The sequence below is a fragment of the Aspergillus clavatus genome, genomic scaffold (genome assembly GCF_000002715.2).
Source record: "Aspergillus clavatus NRRL 1 1099423829800 genomic scaffold, whole genome shotgun sequence".
Taxonomy (NCBI): Eukaryota; Fungi; Ascomycota; class Eurotiomycetes; order Eurotiales; family Aspergillaceae; genus Aspergillus; species Aspergillus clavatus.
This window is the reverse complement of record NW_001517099.1, coordinates 1615946-1630653: the sequence shown is the minus strand read 5'-3', so window position 1 is coordinate 1630653 and position 14708 is coordinate 1615946. Positions and strand designations below refer to the sequence as shown.

At 24.9% G+C, this 14708-nt stretch overlaps 7 annotated features.

Moving 5' to 3' along the window:
* Window positions 1-222: 222 nt before the first annotated feature.
* Window positions 223-642: a mobile genetic element.
* Window positions 643-845: 203 nt separating this feature from the next.
* Window positions 846-882: a microsatellite.
* A 2284-nt stretch (window positions 883-3166) lies between these two features.
* Window positions 3167-4273: a mobile genetic element.
* Window positions 4274-6824: 2551 nt separating this feature from the next.
* Window positions 6825-6924: a microsatellite.
* A 991-nt stretch (window positions 6925-7915) lies between these two features.
* Window positions 7916-7996: a microsatellite.
* Window positions 7997-9395: 1399 nt separating this feature from the next.
* Window positions 9396-9758: a mobile genetic element.
* A 708-nt stretch (window positions 9759-10466) lies between these two features.
* Window positions 10467-12101: a mobile genetic element.
* Window positions 12102-14708: the final 2607 nt, after the last annotated feature.

Below are 14708 nucleotides of genomic sequence, written 5' to 3'. Positions count from 1 at the left end.
TAGCTGAAACCACTAGTCCATATTCAGCTAGGGAGTAATTAGTAATATGATTCTGTAACATAACAATTCTGATTTATAACCAACTTTCAGAACAATGTAGCTGTAATTTACTAGTATTATATAGAGGGTCATTCTATACACTGTAGTACACATTATCATTCATTAACTTATAGCTTATATACCTATATCCTCCTGAATTATCTTAGCTATCTCTCATTAAATATGGCACCCAACTTACTGCCATCAAAAATCTAGTTAATTTATGATTTAGCTAAGAATGGATTTTTAATAGCTAAGACTACTAAAGCAGCTAAGTGTAGTAATCAGGCAGTAAAATATATCTACTCTAATCTTTAAGCCTTTAGTTTACTTAGGGCACCACTAAATTACACTGAGAGAAGGAGAAATATTACCTTAGTCATGCTAGAAGCTCTGTGTGGTCACCTTCTAGAGAAGCCAGGCTTATACTTAGATGAAATAGTAGTTTTCCTATAAGATGAATTTAACCTCTAAATAATAATAAGTTGTATAAGCAGAGCACTTTCCTTAATTAGTTAATCTGAGAAGGTAATTTAATAAAAGGTAAAAGAGCAGAATCTCAATCTTGGAGATAACTACTACAATGATATCTCTAAGTTTAGATTATATTAATTATGTGATATCAGTGAATGAATATCATGAGTAGATCAATGAGTATTAAGGTTAACTCTAGGTTACCAAGGTCAACCTAAGAAATCTCTATAATATCTATGACTTATCTTTAGATAGATAGCTAGTAGCTAGGTATAAATAGAAGATCTTACCCTAGGTAAGTAAAGAGGTATTATTCTAGCCTATCTCTCTTTATCTTTAGTAATACTATTATATCCTTAGTAATTCTATCTAGTAGTATATTAAAAGTTATAAATAATAAGAAATTAAATACTCTTACTTTACTAGATTTATATTTATCTTAGTAAATACCTACTACTCTTCTCTATAAGTAACTACTAAATTTAAGCTAAAAGATAGTAGGGTAATTATACTTAGTAAAGAGTTTTTATTATAGGAGAACTCTCTACTAAGTCTTATTAAGAGAGATAAAAATAAAATAAGATATAGTAACTCTAGACTAGAGAAGTATTACTTAGTTACTAAAATAAATTCTAATAAAAAATAATCCCTATAAGATAATATCCTCTAATCTTCTTACTAGAACTACTAATAATAACTAGCTACCTATAGTAAATAATCCTACTAGAGATCTACTAAAGAATATAAAATAAGCCTTTATTAAGTTATTTAAGATAGTAGCCTAAGAAGCACTACTTACTAATATTAATATATTTTTTTAAAGTATTTATTAAGAGTAATATAATAAATAAGTACTATCTCTAGGATTATAAGAGATAAATTATTATTATAGATTATTACCTATCTTTAAGATCTTAAATCTTACTCCTATCCTAGAGTATAAAGATATATATATAAAAGATATTATCTAAGAATAATAAAAGAGAGTTAAGAAATATTTTAAGAATATCTTACTAGTAATAAGAAGAGTTCCCTCTAATCTAGAATACCTTATTATTATTATTAAGTAAAAACTTATAGGATATACTTATAAGAGATAGAAAGTAGATAAAACCTAATTATAGATTAATCCTATACTAGTAATTACTAATATAGAAATCTTTTATATATAGCTACTAAGGAACTTTAAGGAATATAATATAAATAATAAAAGATAGAAGGAATATAAAAGCCTTATCTAAGTTCTATAATCTATATAGCTATATATTACTATCTTAGGTAAAGCTATAATATATATCTCTCCCCTAGTATATAAAGCTTCCCTTATTTAAAAATTTATTATTAGGAGTTAACTAAAGCTTAGGAAAAGATAGATAGAGGATTAAATATAATTATAAATATATAATAAAATAATTAAATACTTCTCCCTCTATAAGAATAGCTTAGCTACTACTTAATAACTTAGAGATAACCTATAGTTAAAACTATAATTTAACTAGTATAATAGAGATCTAATAAATCTAAGTATAATTACTAACTCTCTCTAGCTAAGGAGAAACTTCCTATAATTAAATAAGAGTTTACTAAAGTAGAAATTATAATATTACTAGAATAAAGTATATTTTATATATAATAAAACTAAATATCTCTAACTATACCCCTTAAAGATAATAAAAAATAAGAAAGATTAATAAATCTAGAGATATTTATTAATTAAATAGAGAAAGCCTCTAACTATTAAGATATATAGTATAATCTCTTTAAAGATAGGAAGAAAGAACTACCTAAAAGAAGAAATCTTTAACTATTATAAAGAATTACTAAGATATATCTAAATATAATAGGTATTAACTCTATATATTATATAATAGAAGCATAAAATAAGAGATAAATAATTTAGGTTAAGGCTCTTATTAACTATAGAGCTAATTACTTATTTATATTATAAATAACTACTAGTTATCTTAGTATAATAGAGCCTCCCTATAGTAAAAGAAAAATATTCTTAATTATATAACTACTAAATAAAGCTATAATAAATACCTACTAATAAATAAGAATACTAATATAAATTAGGTAATAGACTAATCTTACTAAGTTATAGATCCTAGATATTAATAAGTATAAGATAATCTTAGGTTATAATTAGCTAAAAGTTACTAACCTATAAATTAACTAGTAATTAGGCTAGATAACCCTTTAAAATAAGAGAAGAATATACTTTACCTACTCTATTAACCCCTAATATATAATTAAATATTATAAAGATAACTTAGTGTAGTAGGTAACTATAAAGTAACTAAAGTTAATCTTATAAAAAGAGAAGTTAACTATATAGTTATACCTCCTCTAAACTAGTAAAAAGAAATTAATAATTATAAATTATAATAAATAAATAAAAGACTTTAAGAATATATTCTAAGAAGAACTTAACCTAGGAATACTATCTACCTAAGGGGTAGATTATATTATTAATATTAATAATATTAAACTAACTAATATAAATACTTACCCCTAATTACTAGAGAAGTTTAAGAAAATCTACTACTAAGTAGAAGAATTACTATAAAAAAGAGTAATCTAGGCCTTAGTAAGCTAGTAAGATTTACTAGTAGTATTAGTCCTAAAGTTAGAGAGAAAATAGTAAATATATATAGATTATTAAATACTTAATAAAGTTACTATTAAGAATATTTACCTGCTTCTAAGAATTTAGGAGTTAATTAACTAAGTTAGTTAGATAAAGATCTTATTAAAAATTAATCTTCTTTTAGAGTATTAGTAATTATAGATAATAAATAACTTAATTACTAAGATAGTATTTAATACCTTCTTTAGGAAATATAAGTTCTTTATAATATTATTTAGACTCTGTAATATACCTGTAATATTCTAGATATATATAAATAATTAACTATAAGATCTCCTATATATAATAGTATATCTTAATAATATCTTAATATTCTTAGTAAGTAAAGAGGAATATAAATAATATATATAAGAAGTCCTTATCTAATTATAGAGGAATTAGCTATTTATAAAAGCCTTAAAGTATAAATTTAGTTAATAAGAAATTAAATTCTATAGGTATATTATTAGAGGAGGAACTATAAAACTAATACTAGCTAAGATAGAAGCTATTACTTAATAACTAAAACTAAAAAATATTTATAAAGTACAATAATTTCTTAGACTTATAATATATTATTACTAGTTTATACTAGGATTTATATAGGTTATAGCTACTCTCTATAATCTACTAAAGAAGTTAAATAAAGACCTTTAGAAGAAGAAATTCTATTTAATCACCTAGATAGTAAGATGCTAAGATACCTTTACTAACTTAAAAGAACTAATAGTTACTATACTAGTGCTAATAATTATAGACTCTAATTAATCTTATTAAATTAAGATTAATACCTTAGAATAAGTAGTAGAAATAGTTTTAATATAGGAAGATAAGAACTATAAACTTTACCTAATTATATTTAATAGAAGGAAGCTTAGTAATATAGAAAGAAACTACCTAATATAAAAGAAAAAGCTACTTATAATAAAAGAAGCCCTTTAGAGATAGGACTATTATATTAATAATAGAAAAATAATAATAGTAGTAATTAATTATAAGAGTCTTTAATATCTTATAAATATAACTAAGTATTTAAAGCAGCTTGTCTAGTAGGTAGAAGAATTCTAAAGTTATAACTTAGAGATCTATTATTAAAAAGATAATAAAGTAATAATACTAGATATAATTAGCTAATATCCTAACTTTATAAAAGAAGGACTAGATAATATTATTAAAAGAACTTTACTTAATATACTAGAAGTATAGGAGGTAGCAGAGATAAGATATTTTAAAAGTCTAAATAATCTTATAGAGTATAAATAATATAATACTATAGTAGAATACCTAGAGTTATAGGTCTTACTATAGGATAAAAAAAAGCAGGAGCTTATACTAATAATAGCCCTATTTTTTAAACTAAAAAAAGAGGTACTATACCTCTTACTAAATTAAATTATAAATAAATAATATCTAGGAGGATGATTTATATATTACTAGAAATTAATCTATATTATAGATATTAGAGATACCCTATATCTAGAGATTCCATTCTAAAGGGACTTCCTATAAGGAATATATAGAGAATATAACTATATAAGCTACCTAATATTACTAAGAGCTATTAGAACTTAAGCCTAGTAGCCTTCTCTATAATATAATATCTAAGCTATAGTTAAGGAATGGCTAAATTATTAAATATTATAAGGGTTAAAGAAATATCTTAAATAGGAATAGTAATATTATATAGTATAGAAAGATATCTAGTCTTTTAAATACTAGGGTATTAATCTTATTAGATACCTACTAGTAATACTAAATAGTAATAAATAGATTATTACTACTATTAACTATATAATAGGATAGGTTATTATAAAAGTTATTCTATATACTATAGATAAAATAATAGTAAAGTTCCTATATAAAGAGATATTTACTTAATATAATATCTTTAATAAGATAGTATCTAATAATAGTATAAACCTGCTATCATGTATAATAGAAATCTTTATAAAAATCTTAAAAGTAAAATACTAAATAATAATACTAAATTATCCCTATATAAATAGAAAGAATAAAAACCTTAATAGACTCCTGGGATGAATACTTATAAAATATTTAATAAGGAAACTAATATAGCTATAAGATAAATATCTTTACCTAGTAGTATTTATAATATAAATATATATCTATATAAATACTAGTAAAAGCCCCTTCTACCTATTATATAAGATTAAACTAAGATTACTAGGAGATATAAGAGAATCTATAGAGAAAAATAATTATAATAGGCTTATAAGAGTAATATATATATAAGTACTAGTAAATAAGAAGCTATTAGAATATATAATTAAGAGAGGGATAATCTAAGATTTATAAATAAAAAAAAGTTATTTTAAGAAGGGCTAATAAATCCTTATATAAAATAAGAGCCCTTAGAAGTTTAAGAGTAAGTAATTTAAGTTATATAAGATAATTAAGGCCCACCCCCTTAGAATATATATATTATAGGAATTAGGTAGATATATCCTAAAGAATCTTATTAATAAATAGAGACTAGTAGAAATAGAGGTAGAAGATAATCTATAATATCTATAGATATTAGTAAACCTTAATACTAGGCTATAAAAAGTAGGCCTATTAATCTCTAATCTAATTAAAATATAAAAGATACTTAATAAGACTAACCCCCTAATATTATTATATAAAGAACTATTATAGTGCATGGCAGAAGGATATAATAAGTAAAAATATTTAGAAGAAAGTTTATAATAAGTAGGGGAGGGATTAAGAATATAATATAAAATAAATAAGTAAAAAACTTAATATATTAATAAAGAAAAATTAGTAAAGAATAGCTATCTTATATAATAGTAAATAGAGTTACTAGAGCTATAGAATAATAAAGACTTAACTATTTTAGATAATAAGAACTAGGAGGGAATTTAAAGTAATAATTTAAAATTAATATCTTAAAAGAATACTAGAGAGATAGATTTTAAAGAATTATTTATAGTTATAATATTCTTTTATTAGAAGTAAATAGAGTAGTATAAAGATAATATATTTATATAGATAGATTAAAAAATAGTACTATACTAGAATTACTTTCCTAAGAAGAAGAAAAGGAATTATAGACTAGTAGATTTTATTAATTATAAAAAAGAATTAATTATAATAAGATATTAAGAATTATATTAATTAAGTAAAGTAATAAATAATTACTAATTAAAAATCTAAGTTAAACTTTATATTAAGGACTCTATAAGATAATACCTTAGCTAATTAAAGTAAATTATTATTATTACTAGGAGGAGATACTAATTCCTCTAGGTAAGCCTTAATATAATAAATAAATACCTAAAGATCCTAAAAAACTATAAAAAGATTATAATAATTACCCTAGTTAATATAACTTACTAGCTAGGAAATATAAACTCTATTAAAGAAATTTTTATAACTAAGTAATAATAAAAAAAAATAATACTTAATAAGACTCCCTATTAGAGCTACTAATAAGATACTTACTAAAATATAAGAAGGAGTTACTATAGTAGAACTAATCTAAGAAAGAGAGAGAGTTAAACTAACTAAACTATTCTAAGTAAGAGAGGAAGTTACTAAAGAAGAATTAATCTAAGAATAAAAGAAAGTTATTATAGTAGAATAATATCTCTTAGCTAGATTAATTACTATTACTATAAAATATTTTAAAGAAAGATAATACTTCTTAGCTAGAGCCTTCTCTACTATAGGAGAAGAGTCCTTATTATAAGAAATACTAAAAGAATCTACCTCTACTATAGGAGAGGAGCCTTTACTATAAGAAATACTAGAAGGATCTATCTTTATTATAAAAAAATTAATATTATCTTTTATACTAGATTATATATACTTACTATTATCTAGAGAACCTTTATTAGCACTATTATCTAACTCCTTATTATAATTACTAGTTACTACTACTAACTCTATAGGCTAATTATATAACTTATTACTATAACTAATAAGAAAACTAAGACTACTAGCTTAAATAATAAGTCTATAAAAATAAAAAAGATTAGTAACTATAGATAAGAAATATTCACTAAGGAGAATATATACTTATTAAAAGTATTAGAATCCTATATATAAAGACCTTATATATAGAATAAATATATTAATCCCTAATTACTCTAAGTATAGTTAGCACAGGACCTCTAAAAGAATATAAATCTATTATACCTAGGAGTAGAGACACATCCCCTAAAGGGATCCTTATCTAAAAAAAAAATTACTATAAGCTAATATATAGTTATGAGATGCACCTTATTACTAGAGAATAATAGCTAATATATAGCCTAAATAAGTATATTCCTTTATATCTAGCTTCCCCTTCTTATTAAACTTTTAGATAATTAGGTAAATAATATTTATCACCTTTAATATGCTTTTATTAGGCCTGCTAAGATGAGCTTTTACTACTAATAAAAGATAATTACTAAAGCTAGAAAAGATACTTACTAAACTTACTAAAAGTAATTATACTCTCTTAATAGATAAGATAGCCTTTACCCTTCTTTTATAGGGTACCTATATTCACTAAGTATAAGAAGAATATAGAAGACTAGTATATAAAGAAAGAGATTTACTAAAGAAGATAGTAATTAATATAATAAAAAGGAAGATACTTATAGGAGAAGAAAGAAGAAGAGAAGAAGAAATATAAGAGGTAAAAAAAAAATAAGTAAGGTAAAGTAGAGTTACCTAAAATTAAAATAAATAATATATAATCTTACCTTATCTCTATTATAATAATTATACTAGTAACCCTCCTCACTATATATAATCCCCCTCTACTTACTAAGTGTGATCTGATGCTACTTACTAAGCATAATCTAATACTACTTACTAAGTATAATCTAATACTACTTACTATATAAGATGTTACTCCCTTAGACTATAAGGACCTTTTAGTAAGGGGCTAGATAACCTACTAAGGATGGGCTTCACCTTAAGTAGGGGAGGATGTGATATTAGTGAATAAATATTATAGGTAGATTAATAATTACTAAGGTTAACCCTAGGTTACTAAGGTTAACCTAAGAAATCTCTGTAATATCTATGACTTATCTTTTGGATAGATAGCCAGTAGCTAGATATAAATATAAGATCTTACCCCAGGTAAGTGAAGAGGCATCAGCCCAGCCTATTTCTCTTCACCCCTAGTGATACTACCTTACCCACGGTAATTCCAAACCCCTATTAGGCTAGGAGTAAGCATAGATTACTAGGACCCTACTCTACTTTATTAACTAGTATAGCTTTAGTATACCTAGTTAGCTAGGAGTCTATGCCTAGCTCTATAAGCCTATTCTTATAACTAGAGCTAGGGTAAGACCTCCTACTAGCTAGAAGTATAATATCTATTATAACCTAAGTATAAGCTTAGTATTTATAGTATATATTTCTAGTAGGCTAGCTAGGAAGTATAATAACTACCTCTACTATAGCTATAAGAACTACTCTTTTAAGCATCCTTAGATCTAATAGCTACCTTCCTAGCCCTATAAACTATATTATACTCATACTTAATATTAGGTATCTTTATAATAGTGGGTTTAGGAGTTAGGGATTTTTATATTTTTTTTATTTATTATTTTATCTTTTTCTTAATAAAAATAAGTTTCCCCTCCTTAAAGGATTCCTTATGTAGTCTTTATAGATCTATAGATAGTATAGGTCTTTTATAGGTTCCTAAATATTATCTTCCTTAGTATATCCCTTCTATTAGATATAATACTCTATAGATTACCTATCCTCTTATAAGTCTAAGATTACCTCTAGGTAGTATTTATAGTCCTCTTTTATAACTTTATAGATAAAGAAGTATTTCTATAAGTTTACCCCTTTTATCTCCTTATATTTATAGAGTATAGAGATATAGAATATATTATATATCTTAAGGCCTAGTAGTAGATTTATATAGTAGGCTAGGTTACCTATATATTCTATAATTTATACTAGACTAGTATTTAACTAATCTAACTTTATAGTTAGTCTAATCCATAATATATTCTTAGTAGAGATCTAGACTTAGTCTCCTACTTAAAATATCTTTATAATATATTTCTTATTATAGTATTTCTTTTAGTAGGCTTAGGCCTTTACTAGAGCCTTCTTTATATACTTATATATATATTCTAGCTTAGTAAATCTCTTTATAACTAACTCTTCTATAATCTTATTCTTTAGTTAGTTTATAGAATCTATTATTATTATATAAAGATTAACACCTATAACTATATAAAAAGATGTATTCTTAATAGAATACCTAATATATATTATTATAGATAAACTCTATAATAAGGAGATAGTTAACCTAGTCTTCCTAACTAAAGTTAATATAGGCTTATAAGTACTATTCTAGCATACTATTTAGGTATTCTATCTAGTTATTTATCTATAGATAGTAGGCTATGGAAAGACCCTTATAAATTAGGAGATAAAATATAAAATCTATTTAGAAACCTTTTATAAAGATAGAACCCTAGTCTATAATAACCTTTTCTAGGATTTTATAAAGTTAGAAGACCTTATAGATAAGAGTTATCACTAACTTCTCCCTACTAAGGATAATCTAGATAGATATAAAATAGCTTATCTTACTAAATTAGTCTACTATTACTAAGATATTATTAAAAGCTTCTTATAAATTCACTATAGAAGTGCTTACAGGGAGATCTATAATTAGATTTATAGTAATTTAGATCTAAATATCTATAGGAGTAGGTATAGGCTCTAGTAAGCTCTACTACTTATCCTAAGTCTATTATAATCCTTAGTATACCCTATAAGCTATATAATATTTATAGATAAAGTTCTTTACTTCTAGTTACTAGAAGCATCTTAGGACTAACTCTCTTATTCTTTATTCTATAATATAGCCTATAAAGAGGTTATTATAGAGTTTTATAAGGATACTTAATCTTAAGCTATAGAGTAAGCCCTTATAATAGAGCAGCCCTTTATAGCTTATCTAATATAATAATTTATTCTTTATATAATAAAACTATAATAATTCCTCTATAGCTCCTACTTATACTATATAGACCTTCTTTATAAGTCTATCTTATATAAGTAATCTTAGTAGTAAGACCTAAATTTCTATAGAGGAGTCCCTTATATAAGTATCTAGCCCTTAGATACTCTTATAGATACTAGCTCCCTAAGCTAGTCCTTCTTATAAGTTTATTATTCTATAGACTAGTACTATATAAACCTTCTATTCTATATCCTCTAGAATATTTACTTTAGAATATTCCCTTTTATAAAGTATTAATTATTATCTTAATATATTAGGGTCTCTACTTTCTTAACTCTAGATATTAGCCTTTATAGCCTCTCTCTTATAATTAGCTCTTTATAAGGATCTATCTATAGGGTTCTTCTTCCTAGTATAGAAGACTATCTTAAAATTAAATACTATAAGTATTTATAATTATCTTACCTATCTTTATAATAATTAGGGTATAGTCTTAAAGTAGTAAAGACTATTATAATTAGTAATAATTTTAATAACTTCTTATAAATCCTCTAGGTAGTGGCACTACTCCCTAAAGGATTCTACTATTATAAGAAGTTCCTAGTTATATATACTATAGTTCTTCTCTATAAGTTATATCTTCTATAAGAAGAAGGCTACTAGCTACTAATAACCCTCCTTACTTAGCTATAATAATATCCTATAGATAGTATATCTAGATGCATCTATTTCTATTTATAAGTAATACTTCTTATAAAAATAAGTAAGAATAATCTACTCTATAAATACTTTCTTTAATTTATTAAAGATATTTACTACTTCTAGAATTAGGAACTCCTTTCTTAGAGTCCTTCCCTTACTCCCTAGGCTAGGTTTTTATAGAAGGTCTAAAAGATATACTAAAAAGTATAAATACCTCTTAATAAATCTCTTATACTAGTTAGTAAACCCTAAGAATACTAGGATCTCCTTTATAGATTCTAATTATAGCTATTCTACAATAGTATTAATCTATAAAGGTTCTATTTCTAAATCTTCTAGTATAATTATATAGTCTAAGAAGTTAATTCTCTTTATTATAAAGAGATACTTACTTAGCTTTATAAATAGTCCTATTTATTAGAGTTAGACTATTATAAAGTAGATATACTTATAGTACTCCTTCTTATCTTATAAGAATATTATAATATTATTAATATAGACTACTATAAAGATATCTAGGTAATCACAGAATAGCTAGTTTATAAAGCTCTAGAATATTATAAGAGTATTAGTAAGCCTAAAAAATATAACTAAATACTTAAATAATCTATACTTTATATAAAAGACTATTTTCTACTCCTACTCCTTTATAATCCTAACTTTATAATAGATCTTATAAAGATCTAGCTATATATAGATTCTCTTCTTTATAAGCCTCTTAATAGTCTCTAGAATAAGAGGAAGTAGATAGTAATTCTTTAGGATAATATAATTTAGATTATAATACTTAATATATAGCTAGAGAATACTATCTTTCTTCTTTATAAAGAGGACTAATACTCTTACTACTAATTTTAACTCTTAGATCTATCTCTTTATAAGTATTATCTAAAGATACTTATAAAGTACTACTAACTCTACTAGAGAGGAATTATAAAGAGGTCTAAAAAGTAATTACTTCTCTTTCTTTAGATCTATCTCTAGATCTATATCTTTATAATATAATAATAATTCCTAAGTCTTCTCCTCTAAGAAGACTATATAAAAGTCTATAAGTTAATCTAATATAGAGTTCTTACTCTTTATTATCTCTTATAGGGTTTCTATAACTTATACTATTATAACTACTATATCTTCTGCTTCTATAAACTCTTCTACTAAGACTAGATAAATTTATAAAGCTAACTCTATACTAAAGATTACTCTATCTTCTCCCTAAAGGATTATAAGATTATACTACTTTAACTATAGCATCCCTAAGATAATATAATTTATATCTAGAGATACTACTATAAGCTCTATAAAGAGCTACTCTATTCTATTATTATCCCTAACTAGGATAGTAGCTTCTACTACTCCTTTATTTCTTATTTCTTATAAGGTTAATATCTCTATAAAGACCTATTATAATAGGGTATACTAGTTATTTTCCTTAGCTAGTATAATAGAGATAAGATTAACTAAGCTTCTACTATTAATTAGTACTTATAAGGCTAGTCCCTCCTCTTTCTCTTCTATTTAAGCCTAAAGAAATATACTTAGATAGGAGAGTAAGAGTCTATAATACTTCTTATTTTATTCTTTAGTAATAATAATAATAATTAGTTATTTAGCCTTTATAGGGCCCTCCTACTTAGGCTTACTTAGGTAGTATCTTATAATATACTCTTCCTTATAATAATTAAAGTAGACCTATAAGATACTAAAGGTATAAGGCTATAGGCCTTACCTCTTTATAAATAGTATAATTATAATAGATCTTATTATCTCTATCTTCTTAATAATAATATAATCTATAAGGAGCTTCCCTAAGTTCCTAGGGCCTTAATAATCCTTATCTCTATATAAGGGGTCCTAATAAGTATTTTATTCTATACTTAGGTATAGTCTTATAAGTAGGGAGACTATCTCTTCCTTAGATTTTAGGAACTCTAAATATTTATAGACCTTCTGCTTAAATACTATAGAGAAGGACTTAAAGAAGAGGTATAGCTATATTTTCTTTATATTCTTTATATTATCTTTAATTTTAATCTATTATTTATACTACCTCTACTAGTATATATAGTCTATTTCTCTCTTATAAGATCTTATCTAAAATATTTATAATTATACTTCCTACTTCTAATTCTCTAAATTACTTAGCTATAATTCTAGAAAAGTATAAAAGCCTTTTTATTCTTAATTATAAAAGTCCTTAGATATCTTACTCTACTAAAGGTTAGAGAGGATATAGTCTAGATAAGCTATTATAATCTTAGTATACTTCTTCTTATCCTAGCTATTAGCTTCTATAGTAGATTCTTAGCTTATAATAAAGGCTTAGTATATTATATAATTATAGATTAAGTATCTCTTAGACTTAGGTAGAGATTAGACTTAGATATTAGTCTTCTTTATAGATAGTAAGAATAATTTCTTTTATTCCTAGCTTTATAGGTACTTTGTAAGGCCTATATCTAGATTATTATAAAGCTTCTAGATTTCTTATAGAAGTTATAGTTCCTATTATAAATACTCTCTTATAGGGGTTACCCCTATTAACTTTAGGTCTATTAAAATAAAAGAGTTTTATAAATCTAGCTTACTCTTAGAGTCTTTCTCTTTATAGGCTATCTCTTTTTCTATTATTTAACTTTATATAGTTATAAAGAAGGGTTTACTAAATAGTTTTAGTTTAACTAACCTCTTTTATAATATTATTTTCCTAATAGACTAGTTTTAAAGGTTAAGTAATAAAATATAAGGATCTATAATCTATAAGAATTAGAAACTAGTATAAAAGAAGAATAATTATAAATAGATTTAAATATAGATATCCTTATTTTAAGAGATTATTACTAAACTCTAAAGTTTAGTAGTTATAGGCAGGGTTTATATCTTTATAGGTTATATAACTATTTATATAACCTCTTATAAGGAGCCTTCTTATCATTAGGTTCCTCTATAAAGATAGCTTTAATATAATATATAATAGACCTTTATAATCCTTATAACTACCCCCCCCCCTTAAAAGACCTTAGCCCCTAAGGTCTATCTAAGGTTCCTTATTTATGATAGGGTGCACTAGTAAAAACCTTTATTTAGTAAAAACCCCCTTTTATAAAGGGAAAATCATAAATAATAGAAAAGGTTTACTACCTCCTTCTTTTATAAACTTATGTTTATTCATCTTCTTATGAAGGCTTAGTCATAGGTAGACCCCTTTGACTGTAATGCCTTCATCACCATTAAAATCTTCTCATGGTGTGTTTCAGGTTTGTGTTGCTCATTCTTGCAATGCTTCTGTAAATCCCTCAATAGCCTCATCACATAAGGATCTCTGAGAGAGAGATGCCTTAGCTACCCAGTATGCTACTATATAGGTCTGGATCCATAAGTTGTCTAGCAACTCACAGTAATGTTAGTCTTTTAGCCTTATGGTCTGTTAGAATCCAGCTAGCATTCTTATAATTTACTATGAGTTACCAGTCACCAGGTGGTTAAGGGATTAATTCTTAGAGCTAGTGGTCAGAATAGATTTTCTAGCTTAATAGGGCTGTGTGACCTCATAGGCTTAGGATTAGATTACTTAATCACCTAGGGTGGCTAACAGGTGGTGGCTGCAAGGCTGCCCCTAGGGGCCAGATATATAGATATTATGGCAGCTGAGGGCTAGAGGTGCCCAATAGGTATAAGACCTGCTCCCTAGAGATAGGCTTTAGGGTATAGGCTTTAAGGTGAAGTCTTAAGAGGGGGAGGGTAGTTATAAGGATCTCTAAGAGAGAGATGCCTTAGCTACCTAGTATGCTACTATATAGGTCTGGATCTGTGAGTTATCTAGTAACTCACAGTAATATTAGTCTTTTAGCCTTATGGTCTGTTAGAATCCAGCTAGCATTCTTATAATTAACAGACCATAAG